The sequence below is a fragment of the Corythoichthys intestinalis genome, chromosome 8, assembly GCF_030265065.1.
Source record: "Corythoichthys intestinalis isolate RoL2023-P3 chromosome 8, ASM3026506v1, whole genome shotgun sequence".
NCBI lineage: Eukaryota > Metazoa > Chordata > Actinopteri > Syngnathiformes > Syngnathidae > Corythoichthys > Corythoichthys intestinalis.
In genome coordinates this window covers 44,728,152-44,745,666 of record NC_080402.1, presented here as the reverse complement: position 1 = coordinate 44,745,666, position 17,515 = coordinate 44,728,152, and the positions used below count along the sequence as shown (strand labels likewise).

At 38.9% G+C, this 17,515-nt stretch overlaps 1 protein-coding gene across 1 annotated transcript in view; it reads left to right on the top strand.

The window, feature by feature from the left end:
• Positions 1–17,515, top strand: part of grin2ab (glutamate receptor, ionotropic, N-methyl D-aspartate 2A, b) — a 332,876-nt gene that overhangs the window by 163,837 nt on the left and 151,524 nt on the right. The gene's annotated exons all lie outside the window — the stretch shown is intronic.

Sequence of the window (17,515 nt, the reverse complement as noted above, 5' to 3'; positions counted from 1 at the left end):
CCAAAGATGAGATGGACTAAAGTTTGATGGAATTTGCTGGCATCTTAAGAGATTTGCCAAATTTTGCTACAGATTCGGAAAGGTTGACAGGATCTTTTGAGATTTTCTTCTGACTTCTTTTTTTTTGTAATCGTGTTTGATTAAATCAGACATTGGTTCATTTTCTGAATCAGTGGAAGATTTTCTGAAGTCTAATGTAATTTATAGAAGTTTTGCAATATGTGTGTATCAAAGTTTTTGGGCAAATTTCACAATATTACACACATTACACCAGAATTAGCTGGTGTTAACTGGAGTTTCATAAGATTTACTTAAATTTCAAGAGAGTTGTTGGAGTATTGGAAGAGTTGATTAAGTATGAGTTACTGAAGTTGAACTTAAAGACAGTGTTTACTAGAGCTTTTACTTACACTGATGGTGTTTTCTGAAGCATTGAGAGATTTGCGTCACCTTGAAACATAAGTTGAAATGCCGATAAATTTTCTTTGAGACCCATAAGATTACCTATATTCTGACAGTAGTCGCTAGACTTTGATAGGCGTTGCTGAACTCATCCAATGTCGGGGGGAATTCTCACAAGATTTCCAGAAGATTATTTTGATTGACTGCAGTCTTGTAAGCTTTGAAGAAGTCCCTCGAAATTTGCTGAAGTATGACTGGATTTTACTACAGTTGTGCAATATTTTCTAAAGGCTCACTAGATACAGTGTCCTGGAGATTTCTGCTTTAAGTGTGTGTGTTTATAAGTATATTTTTGTGTGTATATGTATGTCTGAACATATGTGTGTTTGGCAAAGTGTGCACAAAGAGTTTCTAAAAAGGCTTATACAGACCCTGCTAAGACTTCTGTATAATGAGCAAATCCGCCTTTAGCAAGTCTCGTTCATTTTTCTCTCCCTCCCTCACTCTCGCTCTCTGTCTGCACAATTAGCGATTTGGCTAAAACCTCCTCGTGGTCTTTTTGCCGCTGTTTCTCCCAGAATACATTCTGCTCTCAGGCGGCAAACAGTCGGTGGTATTTAGTAATCGCAATAATGATTGGGCTCTTGTTTCAAAAACAATACAAAACACTGAACTGATGTCTTCTGTCCTCCATTTACTTTTGTTATTTTAGCAACATTATTCAGAAGTGTCAATGCTGGGATACTGGATTAAATATTTATACTTCAAGTACAATAATTCCCTCTTTGATGCCATGTCTTTGTAGGTATTGGTATCTGTATCATATCAATATATTAGTATAGCCCAGTACTGTTCTTGAAGGGTGACGGTGGCACATGAGGTTGAGCGGGTCATCCATTACTTAAAAGATCGGGGGTTTGATTCCAGCTCCCACCTGTGCCCATGGTTGTTGTATCTTTGGGCAAGATACTTAACCTTCCTTGCCTGTGTGAAAGTAGTGTGAGAACATTTTGTTGATGGTGGTCGGAAGGCCGATCGCGTGGATTGGCTGCCTGGATTCTGTTGGACTGCCTCAGGACAGCTATTGCTACAGTAGTGGCTTACCACCATCAAGTGCCGAGTGAAAGAATAATGCAATGTAAAGCATCTTTAAGTGTCCAAAAAGCCATATATAAATCCAGTGCATTATTATTATAAGTTTTTAAGATCCTTAAAGGGACTAGTGGAAATTTAAAATAATTTTCTACTCCATGCATGCTCCACCAAAGCCCTGATGAGTACACAGATCCCTGAAATTTTAACTGAGACAGTCCTAAAAAATACCTTTTTCTTACCTTCAATTGAGAGACTTTGGGTCGTACTCTCTGGGCGAAAATGCGCCTGTGCACGTCCACGTGCATCCCACTGGCATCAGCGCTGTTTCACTGAGCCTCGGCATTGTCTCTGCATGGCAAAAACACTTTTCCAACCCATTCAAGACTGTTTTTATGTTTCTAGTGGCAATTTGATGGGCCAAATGCTTGTTGCTTTATGTTCATGCTAGTACAATTTACAGCAGGGCCGAGAACGAAAAGAGGTATTTGGTATGTGGCAAAATTGACTTTGGCATGTGGCATTTTTTTGGTACTGTATGTGGCAAAATGGATTTTGGTATGTGGCAAAATGGATTTTTGTTATGTGGTATTTTTATTTGTTATGGCGCGTGGTATTTGAAAATGAGCGTTACGAAAGCTGCGAACGTGGCTTCCGCTATAAATCCATCCATACACCTTCAACCGCTTTGAATATTTTTATTTGGGAAATATGTATGAAGTAAAATATGAAGGCGCCGCGATGGTGTGTCAGGGCGACTTTCCTGCAGGTGCGTTCAATGTGCCAACGCGAGGCTTCCATTGGTTGTAAATAGTATCGTCACCAATGGGAGCCTCGCGTTGGCACATCGACCACACCAATGTAAAAGTCGTGCAAATAAAAATGCCACATACGAAAATCGATTTTGCCACATTCCAAATAAAAATTTGTCACATACCAAAATACATTTTGCCACATTCCAAATAAAAATGTGCCACATACCAGAATCCATTTTTCCACATACCAAATACCGATTTTCGTTTACTGTCTCGCTACAATCATGCACAAGCTGCGGTTACTTTGGCAGTCGCGAGTAAAAAAGTGACAAACTCCCTATAGTCCCTTTAAAGTAAGGTATCAAGAAAATCATCATTTATCCTGATAATTATGAATTTATTTGACAATTGATTCATTTTCGAACTAGTGCACGTAAAGGATTGCATGGGATTATAAGATTTTAATTTGTAATTGTTTAAATGCATAATAAAATTGTAATTCAATGTTTTGTAAAGATGTATATGCAACATCAAACAGGCATTCCTCAACTTACTGAATCATGGTTTACTTAGAAAAAATGTCATTGGGAATTATTTACTGAACAAAAAAAGCTGTATTAGGTATTAATCAACAGGATTTTTTTGCCCTATTAATAAAGAATCTATTGTTTAAAAATAAGACTGTTTAAAACAGCAATTTCATTGATTTTATATTCTTGTCATGATTTTTACTAATTATTTATGTATTTTGAGATATTTTTTAAATTATTATTATAATTTAATTAATAGAATTATTCAATTATTTTCAGATTTTTTTTTTCAGGTTTTTTAAAAAGTTTCTTATAAGATTCAACACAAGAGACGAACTACACACAAATTATACAGCCGCTGACGTACAGTCATTACTTACATATTTGATGCGGTATTCCCGGTCTCGTACCTGCTGGCACACATTCATCCATCCGGTAGTCCATCCGGTCATTGGCTGACTCATAGCTGCCTGCTGCCATTTTTACATCAGGCCTCAGGTTGCCGGAGTCCAACAGAGTCATCATCAGTGGGCAGTGAGTGAAACAGAGTGGGATACATTCTTTTTCTCTTTTTTTCCTACCCAAAGGCCCTCCCGCTATAAATATCCAACTGGCAATTCTTTGATTCTGCCTGAGGAGAAGGGAAGTAGGGGTGGGGGGTTCCCGAGATGGAGGGAGCTCAGAGGGTCTGTGCAGTCGTTTATCTCCCGTGACGGGCCACAAAATGACATTAGCATCTCTTTCTTTTTGAAGTGCCATAATTCAAACATTTATTATCACTCACGTGTCGTACATCAGAGCACCCAACTCATTTTTATCTGCTCCACTATATGTAGGGACAGTAAACTCTTTCTATTTCCTGTGGTTAGGAACAAAAACCTGATGGGAACTGCTAAAAAAAAAAAATACAAATAATGGAAGCACCTATGCTTATGATTCCCCACAAAGTTGAGATAAGAGTGACCTGAATTGTGAGTTGTTCAAGCTGTTTACCAACACTGGGACATAATGGAAAAAGAAAGTTGGCATTATGGTATGCAAATACCATGATAGCCATCCATAGGATTATGGTATGATTTCAGGGCCAACGTAGGTGTGCTACGACCAAGATAGCAACATGAATACAGAAAGCTAACTTAGACAAGTCAATTCGATTTTCACATCATGATCTTTGTTGTTTGGTTTTCTGATGTGAATTGCTTAAATGATAAAATGCTAACAAGTATCGTGCTAACAAATAGGAGTGTCCCGATCCGATTAGGCGATTGGAAAACGGCCCGATCGTGCCATTTTTCAGAGGATCGGAATCAGGTGAAAAGGATCGTTTTTTTAATGAAAAAAGTATATTTATGTTTTTCTGTTTCATGCTTGTAGAGTCTCTCACCATCCCTCCTGCTCCTTTCTTTTTTGGTCACCAGTGCGGCTGGCCTTTGGTACTTAAAGTATAATGATGATTGACAGGCACAAATTTGATAAACATTGTTTAGTCAATCTTCGTTGTAGAGAGGCTGTTCTCGGGCTGGCAGCCTGTTCAGGGTGTACCCCGCCTTCTGCCTGGAGTTAGCTGTTATAGGCTCCAGGACCCCCGTAACTCTCATGAGGATAAGCGGTTCAGAAGGTGGATGAATGTTATGGAGAGGTATTCAAAGTATGGCGTTAAAGGTGATACAATGAAAAATGTCGGTGTGCCTACATTTTGTGCTGGTACACCTTAAGAAAAAAGTTAGGCGCACCAATGCAACCAATGCAAAAAGTAAGTGTGGAGCATTGGCAATATACAGTATATCGCAATGTCATTTTTTTTTTCAATATCTTTCAGGCCTAATTTATATATATTGTTCACTTTTAAGGGCTAAAAAGTAACAAAATAATCCAGAAATACAATGCAATTGCCAAAAGATAGAAAAACATAAGCCTATACGATTTTTACTCTGCAACACTCCCGGAAAAAGCGGAAAAGGAAGTACTATAAAAAGAACAGTACTGTAACATGTTTGGAACTTTTGTTCTAATAAAAAACAAAAACTTTTTTTTTTTTTTTTTTTTTCCAGTATTGAATCGGGCCTGAATCGGTATGGGCAGATTCTCAAAACCAGGTGACGTGGACTCGGCAGCAAAACTATGCAATTGGGAAATACTACTAACAAATCACTTGAGTCACCTGTGTACAAAAATCATTAATTTTACATAGAGGTCATCTTTAAAATATTGTATGTTTTTAAAGGTGCATTGCTGGAATGCTCCCATGCAAAGCGTTTGTATGCTAATATACTGTAGTTTTGCTGTTGAAACGTGCCTTCCTATGTGTTGCCATTAAAAAAAGCACCCTGCCAAGGTGGGTAGAAGGCAGAGCGCCGATTTGACAAGAAGGAAATATGCGAGTCGGGTATGATGGATGGCAGCAACTTGCCTGCACTCAAGTTTTTCCCGGCGAGTTTACGACTGGCTTAATGGCGGTAAATCTTCTTCACCCCGGCCCTCCCGGAAAGAAAAGCGCGAAAGTGGTGATTTAAACATGCTTGTATGCAGATTTCCCAGTGACAATCGATTGAATTCCATAGATTCTTATTGACTGAAAAGATAGTTGTTGTGTTTTGGCCTTTTGTCTAGACTTTTCAATTGCATCTGGTACCTGATCCCCTTGAGCATTTCCGTCTAGGAAAAAAAAACTTTTAAGATGTACAGATGGACCTTGACTTTTTTTCTTCTTGCGATCACCATCCGTAATGCATCAGTTACTAAAGTGGGCTTCATGAAACCTTTTTAGTCACTACTCAAATCAGTTTTCTATTTGCATGAGTCTTTATATCCAAGTTGTGCATCAGTTAATAGATATGACAGCTGCTTAAAAGCAGTATTTTTCGATAAGCATCTCTAATGGCAAATTTGCACATCAATCGCCTCAGCGGAAAGCTCTTCACATTAATCTGAAAGATGCACGAGTTATAACAGTATGCAACTGTTCCAGAACTGTTGTCCACCACATGCAGGAGTACGTGCATCAGTCACTACAGCAAACAGTTGTTGAAAATAACAAAATCTTATCTGGACTTTCTGTGAGGGTGCATCTCGGAACGGTATGCTCGGAAACCATTAAAACTAACTGAACTGGGCATAAAAAACTTTTGTTATCATATAAACCTATTTCCTTCTTATTTTAATAATAGAATTGTCATGAAATAGTACATAATTAGGCGATACCATGTTAAAATCCAGTATGTCAAAAAATACAATAAATAGAAAACCTGTAGTGACGATTAATTTGGGGCACATACAAAAACAACATGTTGGCATTGGCCACATGAACAATTTAAATTAAGTACTTAAGTATGTGGCTGCATCATCATCTACTGTACTGTATAGACCCTACCCACCGACGTCACAAAATCACGTGATCGCTGTATTGTTCCGCCCCATTGTCCGTCATTTTGTGTCTGTATTATCAATGGTCTCAATTGATCGAGCAATTTATAATGCATTTCATGGAAGACCCGGTGCTTTCGGATGCCGTAAACTCACTGGATGCGTTGCATAAAAGGCGTTATGTTGAAAAGCTTCAGTTTATCCATTCGCCAGATCCATATTTGATGCCTAAATCTATGTTTTTCGACCCGCTGTCTTCGCCGTCTTTGCCTGACCCTGATATTTACAACTATCTTGTCCACACAAAATCAGCCTATTCTCACGAAAGTTTGAAAAACTTTAAGAGCTTGGAGGCTTATAAATACTTCGTTGCTGCTTGGGTGAAACAGGTCCTCGTCCACGAAAATTCGGCAGGAATCTATCTTGTGCTTGGAAAGGTGAGTTACGAAATTTTCAATTCAAAATCTTTTGTTATTGCTAACATCCACTGTCAAGTCTAATGTATTTCATGTCATTTGTCAATGGAGCTAGGGCTTTTAATGTTTATATGGTTTAGCGATAGCACTCTCACTACATACATACGTGTATGTTGTCGGCGATTAGCCTAGCAATGATCTTAATTGTGGTTGTCAGCCCAAAACCCTCTAAATATATATTAAATGCATCTTACCAGATATAAAATGACTACTACATAATCTGTGGTAATCGTTTGGAGCCCAGTTTTCTCGTCGAATTGCAGCAGCCCATCTCGCTCTCATCTCCGGGTCTCTCGGAATCCGGTAGAACTTCAAGTCTCTCCGTCTATCTTCCCTGTTATCGCAACCGACCGCCACACACGCCTTCACCATTTTGATTATTAATGTTAACGAGCAGAAAAACACGCCGTAAAAAGGAGGAATGTACGTAGCCGTAACAGGTAAACACGATGTGTTGACAGACAATTAGGCGGCACCAGTCAGGAGGGCGGAGTTGTGATGTCACGTGGGTAGGGTCTATATCGGCTGGTATAGACTCATGCCAAAAGTAATGTTGACGATAAGATAAATGTACTTAACATAATGTACAATGTTATTTGGGAGCCATTCGGTATTAGGGAATGCTCCTCATGTACTATGTCTTTGCATAGAACATATCCAGATCAAAACATGTTTCAATATGTCTAGGGATGCGTGATTTTTCTCTCTGGTTGTCCATAACACAGTGATCGCTACCCATGTGTGTTTTTGGCATGTTAAATGCTATGCTAGCCAGGCTGTTAAATAGTACAGTAGTCCAGAAGCTTGGGGAGTGAGCGGGCGTTAAATAGTAAACATGTTGGGGAGCCCATGTCCCCAAAGTGACATGCTGTATCGCTAACATAAATACAGTATATAGAATGCTTCTGGAAGTATTCAAACCTTCACTTTCTTGACATTTTGTTATGTTACAGCCTTATTCCATGCTACTCATTATTTTCAGAACTGACTATTCTACCATTTATGTGATTAATTGAGTCATAAAATAAAAATTGATTTACAAACCACTCCATCCATTTCGCCCTTGCCCCTCAGGGGTCAGGTCAGCGAAATAGTTGTATCGCATGATAGATTTGGCACAAATGTTTTAATGTGACATTTATCATGTTGTAGTGTGAAATTTATCATATCGCATGATTACAGTGTAAAATGTATCACTTTAAAACATTAACTGTATCATGCTATCAAGGGAGTTTGTACCTCGTCATAGCCTTAAATTTGTATATATTGTTATCAGAAGTGGGTACCCAGATAGCAAAATATAACTGGAGCGGACATGGGCCAGATGTACTGCAAATTTTGGCCCAATTTCGTAAACCGTTTTCAGTATTAAATTTGGAGTCCATTTTGTTCAATGTATCATACTGTAATGTGTTTATATTGCAAATTAAACTTGTCTATTAAAAGTAATAATGACAACACTTCTTTTTCATGCCATTTATTAATGCAAACATATAAATGCAACATACAACAACATTACAATATAACATTGTGTTTTTTTTTGTTTTTGTTTTTTTTTACAAAATATTTGAAATGGAACAAGCAACTCAACATAAAAGATGACCCATTTTTAGACTGTAAACAACATATTGTATTTGTTAAGGTGCTGGGGTAACGGGGGACCTAATTCATTGACGATGATAGGGAGTGGGAGATAGTGTCCAAAGAATCCGGTGGGCAGTTTGGTGATAGGACAGGTGAACGGGCAGGCAGGTGTTTTGCCAGACAAGCAGTACAGGATCTAGGGGGGGAAAACACAAAATTGAGCTCGGTATCAGGATTACAAGATTCTTTGTTAGCTGAAAGTCACATACCTGTAGGTGAGTTGTTGATCTGGCGATGATGTGAGGCCAAGGACCGGTTTAAGTAAGCTACTGACAATGATCAGCGACACCTGGTCCCAGGCTCACCCATCAGTGCAATCAAGGTGACAATTAAGGCAAAACTGTCATAGTGCTGATCTGGGCCACATCTGGCGCACTGATGTTCAGCGGGAGTTTGAGCACGTCCGTTGAGCACGGTCCACCCCAGAACAGTGTGTAACCTATCATTTGGACTGTCATAGTGCTGATCCGTGCTGCATCTGGCGCACTGACATTAAGAGGGTGTGATTGCTATTCAGATCTGGCGAGCTGAGGCAGGATCTGGCACGCAGTCGCCTGCTATTGGGGTAGAAAGGCATTACATTTAGTCCGTTACATTCACTTGAGTAACTTTTTGACAAAAATGTACTTCCAAGACTAGTTTTACTAAGCCATACTCTTTACTTTTGTTTGAGTAAATTTGTGAAGAAAAATTGCTACTCTTACTCCGCTATTTTGGGCTACACTAGTCGTTACTTTTTTCCTCTTTATTCTATATAATTGGTTTTACTTTTTTTTTTTTTTTTTGCCAGAGATGCCGACAGAGACTCTACCAGTTTCACCAATGAGACATTGCAACAATAATCACATGATTCCATTTTACCAATCAGACTTAAGCTTACTGTTCTATGTTCACACCAGCCTGTTCAATCACGTGCAGCCTTTAAAGCACTGTAAAAAAAATAATAATAATAAGTATTTGACACACAGCGCTGCTGTCAACACTCGAAAGCACAGATTTTTACCTCTCTGTTTTTATTTGGCACTGACTGACCACATAAAACCGGAGATATGATCCTTTTAGTTTCATAAATGAAAATGTTTTCTCCACTAGAGGGCACTCATCCACTTTGGACGAATAATGCTTCATTTCCGTAGATTTTTTTTCTCTCTCTGGAATTCAATGATTTTTTACTTTGGGCGTAATGTGCTTATATAATAGATTGTAGAACAGTATAATAATAACAATTCCATATGGAAAACTGCTGAGATAAAATATACCATTATTAAAAAAAAAAATAGAACATTGTAAAGAATTACATACAATGTAACTCATGACGACTTCTTTTTCACCAAATAATTTTTTACTTGCCCTTGAGCAAGTTTTTGAGATAACTACTTTTACTTGAGTAATACTATTTTTAAGTAAAACTACTCTAACTTGAGGTAACTTTTTGGCTACTCTACCCACCTATGATTGCAGTATACAAACGTATTCACAACTTAATCAATTTCCTTAAATAATATAATATCTAATTCCTATATAATGAGGATGTTCTGGTATGAAAATTGCCATGTTACAAAATGTTTTCCCTTTGCCGCGGTAGCAATTTTATAATTTCATTTTAAATTGAGGCTTTAACATTACAAAACGTGAGGCTGTCTGTGATTGCTGTTTAGGCTACTATGTGTTGTACTACTACGATAATTGACCTGTTGAGGTAAGCACACTTTTCATTTTCCACATCTTTTACATGTAACGACTTCCTCAAAGTAAGCATGGGATTCAAAAGAAAAAAAAAACTACAATTTTTTATTGCATAATCTTCCTCTTCCAGGCTGTGTTTTCTTTTTTCCCCTTCCTTTTGTCTGTGCTAATTCATTGTTAGCGTAAGGATTTCAAAGAACATCTGCTGTGCGTTTAGGGAGAATTAGCGAGGCAATGAAAAACACGCCGTGTTTAACCGGGCACTCTTGTTTCCAGGATTAGCTTCGTGGCACGTTAAGAAAATGTCTTGCCAAAGCCTTTGACTTTTTGCGCCCTGACGATAATTATGGCATTTAAAAAAAAAAAGTGGGATAATGAGCGATTTGGCAGCCTTATCTGGACTTTCTGGGGGCGTGTATGAAAGATAGAATCGCACACTTAACAGGGTAAGAAGACACACACGAGGTTTGCTTTCACGCTACTTAGCTTAATGGCGCTGGCGTTGTTTATCTTGATGTCTTAGCTCGTCTGCATTGTGACCCGTCAGCTCTTATTATTCTCGTCATGACACATTTGGAAGCTTTTTGTTACATGCTGAAAAAAAACATATTAACATGGAGCTAGAATGCCACTCAGACTTAGTTGTGCATCAGTTACTACGGCAGACATATCTTCAAAAGCTGCTTTGTTTCATAAATGAGTTATTGGTGCCAAAGTTGCACACAATGGAAAGCTATTTGTCTGTTTTGTCAACTGTGAGCATCCTTTACGATGACTATGAAAACCACGTTTTCTTTTAAATCAGCTGTATCCAAACTACAGCCAGCTGTCCAGTTTTTAGTGTCCTGCAGCAAATTTAGAAAATAAAATTGAATATGGCCTGAACAAGAAGCTTGAGTTCATCCTAAATTCTGTTGCACTTCTCAACCTTAACACAAGAAGGAGCTAGTTACTAAAACAGGGCCGCTCTATTAGCTCAGCGATCAATACATGACGATACATTGTTCAGTGGTTTTACATAAATAAAATATTAAATATATAAATCGTAATTTTCGAACTATAAGGCTCTACTTTTTTTGCCTTATTTTAAATCCTGCTGCTTATTTTTTGATTTATTTGGATCAATAGGAAACACTATCTTTAAAAGCGGTGTCGTAAGACTGCCATAAGACTGTCATAATTATGACATGACACTATCATGGGCATTAATGACATTATGAATTATGTCACTAGCTCCATTTATGTCCAGCTTGGATCTTTAAATCCATTCAAAAGTGAGATAAATTGCCGAATGACACAAAATGACATCTGTCATAAGCATTTATTCATGCTCATGGCAGTGTCATGTCATAATTATGATGGTTTTATGACAGTCTTTTGGCGTCACTGTCAAACTGTTATCAAATACCACAAATAGCAATTAAGGAAATAACTGGAACAGTAACTGAAGAAATAATTAACACAGAACATGAATTTTGATTGTTATTTACATCTGTAAAGCTGTAATGCATGTTAGGAGGCATGTTGGATGACAACAGTGTTGACAGCAGGTGGCAGCAGAGGTTGACTGTCTCCCCCAAGGGAGCTGTGATGACCAAATGAAGCTTCTTGAAACAATGAAGCTTTGCAGCCAATTTGTTCAAAGCCTTATGGTGGTTCATTTGATCTTATGACTGTTTTATGACACCGCTGTCAAATATAGTGTTACCGCTTAATATCATCTGCTGTAAATATCCCATAATACAGTGAGCATAGCTTCAGTTTACAGTCCAGTACGGCTTATCTATGAACAAATGGTGTTTTTGTGTCAAATTTGGTGGGCGGCAGTTTATAGTCAGGTGCGCCTTATAGTCCGAAAATGACGGTATATATAATCTGATGTGATAAACTGAGATATCTTGGTTGTGATCTTCTTGACCTTTTTGTTGTCCCAGGAGAATTTCTCTTAGTAGTGTAAATTAAAGCATTAATTATTTCGGTCATGGGATTGCTGCGGGACTCCCGCGGGAAGGGAGTCAAAATTTTATTAATCCCTTGATTGGGACGGGACAGGGATTATAATCAGCAGGAGCGGGCAGGAGCGGGAACACATAAATAGATGATGACTTTCACCTGGGTTAAAAAACCTAGAAGACCAAATTGTCCATTTTTGTAGTTTTATTTTCGTGGGCCAACACTATCTCGACTTGCGTTGGCACGTCAAAAGAACTACACATTCCAATATCCCAAATTTCCAACGCTTCAACTTCAGGCTACTACATTTGCGCTGACTCAACATGGCGAATGGTGGAGGTGCGAACCCAAAGAGAAAACTACACGAGACTGGGAAATAATGAACCATCGGTTGAACTTGAGGACTGGAATTTATTGCTTTATCAATGGGGTTGAGACCTTTATTTGTGTTTATTTGGGGAAAATTTTGGCCTGTACTGTGCATGGCGTGTTAAAAATCCGCAGGACTAGTGAATTACTTTAGTGACTTGGGGACGAGTGGTTTCAAGAGACATGTACGTAACACAAATCCAGCTGAGAAGAACCAGCCAAAAATAAGATCGTACGTTACTCTATTTTCATTAGCAATGAACACAGTAATCTAAATAGAACAATTCAATGACTTTCCTAATGACCAACTTAAAGATGTTTAAAAAATAAAAACTGGGAATGGGAGTAATTTTAACTAGCAGCGGGACACGATAGGGAGTCATTCTACAGGAATGGGACGGGATGGGATTTACGTACTTTTTAACTCAGCCCTGGGATTCAGATGGAATGGGAATTTTTCTCTGGGAGGGGGAGGGAATGGGAGTGAAAATCCACTCCTGATTCGTGCGCTAGTGTAAATACAAATACCGTAATTTTCGGACTATAAGGCGCACCTGACTATAAGCCACCGCCCATCAAATTTGACACGAAAATGGCACTTGTTTATAGATAAGCCTCACCACACTATAAACCGCAGGTGTATTATGGGATATTTACACCAAAAGATACTAATAGGTAACACTTTATTTCACAGCGGACTATCATAAGACATAATTATGACATGACACTGTCATGAGCATTAATGAATGTTTTTTACAGCTGTCATATAGTGTCATCTGGCAAAAAATATTATTTAACTTCTGAATGGATGTAAAAGATCTGAGCTGGACATAAATGGAGTTGGTGACAAAATTTGCCACATGACACTGGATGACATCCGTCATATGCATTCATTAATCCCCATGACAGTATCATGTCATAATTATGACGGTCTTATAGAGTGTTACATATTAACCCAAATATATCAACAAATAAGCCTCACTGGACTATAAACCGCAGGATTCAAAATCAGGGGGAAAAGTAGTGGCTTATAGTCTGAAAATTACGGTACTATACGTATATTGGAACAGCAGGGAGGAACAGTTTCTTTGCTATAGCCATCTCTACCCTGAACTGCCATATGTAACACCACATCACCCAATGTCCAATATTCATTTACATGCAATATTGTACAGTATGTGCAATACTACTTACGTGCAATAGTAACGTACAATATTCAATGCCTGCACTGTCAGCTGCTGCTATTTCACTTCAATTCACACATATTTTATGTGCAGTATTATTTACGTGCAATATTCCAATGTCTTCACTGTCAACTGCTGCTACTTCACTTTGACTATTTGCACTGCCTGAACATAGGACTACCTCATGCACACTTTATATTTATTTAGATTTGATACTTTTATACTTGCAAGTCACTTTTGATTTTTTATTTATTTAGATTTGATACTTTTATACTTGCAAGTCACTTTTGATTTTTTTACTCATCCTGCACTGTAAAGGGAGATGCTCTACAATTTCATTGTACAACTGTATAATGATAATAAAGGGCTATTCTATTCTATTCTATTCTATTCTATTCTATTCTATTCTATTCTATTCTATTCTATGTGTCCAGTAGGCAATTCTGTTTGACTTTTACACTCTATAGTTATGCAGTTTCTTTTTAAGTCACCCCCCCATACACACGCACACACATACACACAAAACTAATGTTAATTATTTGTTAGTCTTGTTTGTGTTTTGCTGTGCACATCTGCAAGACTTCAACTCCATGTAAAATCTCCATGTAGTTTAGAACATGTATGTGCTGTTAAATATGCACACAGCTCGACAGCTCCACTTGTGTGTGTGGTGGGGGGGGGGGGGGTACATGTGTGTGGTTGAAACGTCTGTACGGCACAATGAAATTTGACGTGAGCTCGCATGTGTCGCTGCGAGTTTGCCACGGGCCCGCAGAGTAAGTGTGCGATACGCTGTGCTTGCTCTATAATTAATGCTCTATGCCCCACACCATCAGCACCACTGGTTTTGGACTGTGTGTGCGCGCGTGTCACAGTGTGCGCTAAGTTCACTGAATTTGTATAATTAATGGAAGATGTCATCAGTAAATCTCTAGGTGACACACATGTCCTGTGTGTGTGCACATGCATGACGTGTGTGCGTGTATAATTGATGTATGTGTATGTCTTCAGACAGCACTTTACTCAAATGATGCTTTCTGATCCTTTGTGGTGACAAATTGCTTTCCTTTTCCTTATTCCTTCATCCTCTTTGTTTCCGCTGAAGTCGTTCCCTTTCCATGCGTTTTTTTTTTTTCTTTTCTTTTCTTTGCTGAACTTTGACAACCTTTACATTTCTTTTTGCATTTCCTCTTTTTCCACGAATGTCCTTCCCTCTCATTTTGTTCCCTTTATGGACATTACTTTGTCATCTTGCCCTTTACTGTACTTTCATTTTCTGTCCTTCAGTTGAGGGAAGAGAAGTGAGGTTTTTTTTCTTTTTCCTTTATTAACTTACTCTTTCTCCTGTCCACCCAGTTCATGTCTTCCTTTTCTCTTCCTTATTTTCCTCTTGCCTTTCATTGCCGCCCCTTACCTTAAATGTTTTTCTTTTCCTTTTCTTCGCTTTACGTTCCTTCTCTTGTTCTTTTCTGTACTCTACCGTCATCTTCTTTCCTTCCCTACATTTGTTCTACTTACTTACTCTTCTCCATGTGTTCCTCTCTTCCCTTTCCACACTTTTTCTTTCCTTTCATTGAACTTGCATTTATCCTGTCCTTTCCATTCCTCTTTTTCCTTTTGTTCCATTTACGTTCTTTTCATTATCTCTTTTCCTTACCCTTTCGTTCCCTTGCCTTTCCTTCAGGTTCTTATCGCCACTTTCTTTGCTTCTTGTAGCTTTCTTTTCCTTCCTTCCCTCTCCTTAACTGTCTTTTCTTTCCAGTCCTGTGTTGTCCTTTAAGCACGTCCTCTAAATTCTCATGTCCCCTCCTTTCCATTCCTTCCCAGTGTTTCTCTTTATTTTCCTTGTTCTGCTTTTCCTCCTATTTTCTCTTCATTTCCATATTTTACTTTTCTTTATCATCCCTTGTTTTCCCTCGTTTGCCTTTAGTTCTTTCACTTCTCTCCTTCCTTTATTTTTCCCTCCTCCCACTCTCATCTCTACTTCTCCTTACGGTCCACCGATGTTTGGCTGTACATTCAAATGTGAAAAATGTGACCTAGGTGTACTCTCACATGGTGCTGTTATAATCGTTGCAACAAATACACATAATATGGAAGACGACTAACTATTCATGGTGGACTGTCAAGCTCGACCTTGTGTTGCATTCAAGGTTAAAAGTGTGCAGGGGTGTGTATGTTTGTGTGTGTAACTCCGGGCTTGTTTGCACTGTTGCTATCAGGACCCAAGTAACAATAAGGCCTGCTGCCGCAAAGGGATTCTTCTTCTCTAAAATTGAGTACAAAGACTCACCTACAGCCAGACACACACATGCACACACCCCCGCACACAAGTACACAGATATGGTGACATAGATCTTTTTGAAGTACAATTTCATCCGCTCTCTGCTCGTACGTGACGAGAGGCTGTCGAAATCTCTGCAGGGCTGGCTTTCGGTGTGTATTTTGTGTGTGTGTGTTTGTTAGATGCCACTTGGAGACAGAATACAATGCCAGACTCATACACACATGCACACCCGCACATATACACACATAGGTAGAGGTAGACAGGCGCTGACAGCTGATTTTGTTGTGAACCCTTTGATGCTAAATGTGTCATGGTCTCAGGGTGTGTGTGAGTGGGTACTATTGTACACACTTGGAGGGTTTGATGAGCGGATGCACATTTCCCTCCCCACAGTCTCGTCTTTACTGCAGCAGGTGCTTGGAATACAATGGACTAAGCTAAAGCCCACGTGGAATCACATAGATAACAATAAAAAAACAAAATCCCCAAAAAAGCCAAATAGAAGTAATCCGTTTTGATAATCTATGCCCGCCTGAGGAGTTGAACCTTTGAGAAGGTGAAGTAAAGCAAGAGGATGTGAGTGTGATCAAAGTCAGCATTCGGAAGTCTGAGGAGGGAGCTGGAGAGAAAAGTGCTTTGTCAGCTTTTACCCAACCAAACTTGTGTGGGAAACAACAAACTATCAGTGAGGTTTCAGCACAATGCAGCAGCACAGTGTTAGACTAAAGTATTGGGAAACCTTTCCAACAAGTGGACAATGTATTCCTTGTCAGTTGACATGCCAATCACAGAATGCAACATCAGTGTTTGCTCTTCATTGGTCTGTCGAAATGTCAATTATTAAACAGAGCATCAGATCAGTTGGGTACCCCAGTTTCGCTTCATCGGTGATTTTACAGTACATACATTAATCAATACTATTGAAAACTGACTTGTTCAAGTTTAGCTCATTCTGCTTGCAGTCATTGTGCATGCTATTGGCCAACAGTCATTGGTTTGTAGAGTGGATCAAGAAAACATTGGTTACTTCACTTACTTTTCAATGGCAGTCTCCGAAAACAAAACTATGTTGGAGTGTTCAACGCTTTTAACACAGGACGTGTCGGCAGCGACACATTTACCCATATCATCTTTGAAGCCTTGTAATTATGTCACCCATGTGCCACTGGTTGGTCTCATTTAAAAGTGCGGAAGTTGAGGTTCACGGGCCATTTATACTTGAAGTCAATCGACCAAGTTAAACGGGAGATAATGTTATTTGAGTTTTATAGTTTTATTCCCCTCATAAATAAACATTGAAATGCTGCGACCATGCATTTACAGTGGGGAGAAAAAGTATTTGATCCACTGTATATCAGACAGTGTATCAAATACTTGCTCTCCCTACTGTGTGTCCATATATCGATCATTTCTTGCCTCTTTTAAAATCTTAAAGCACCACGAAAAACTACATATCCTAGGAGCCATTGTGGGGTCACGAAGGATAGACGTAATGTGAACATTTTTGATAAAGTGCTGAGCTAGGCGCCAACTAAGGAGAGGATGGCGAGGTAGGGAGCGACGGGGGCTGGATTGAGTGAGCGACTTTCAAACGCGCGGAATGAACCGAAAACTAAATTTAACGCAAGCTCATATATTATTTAATCAACTCAAGGAAGAGGACGGGCCAGATATGTCGTTGATTTTTTTTGGATGAGTCGGCGGGTGAGATATGACACCCTGTTCAAAGGGAAACTCAGTGGCAGTCCTAAAAAAATTGAACAGAACTACAGTG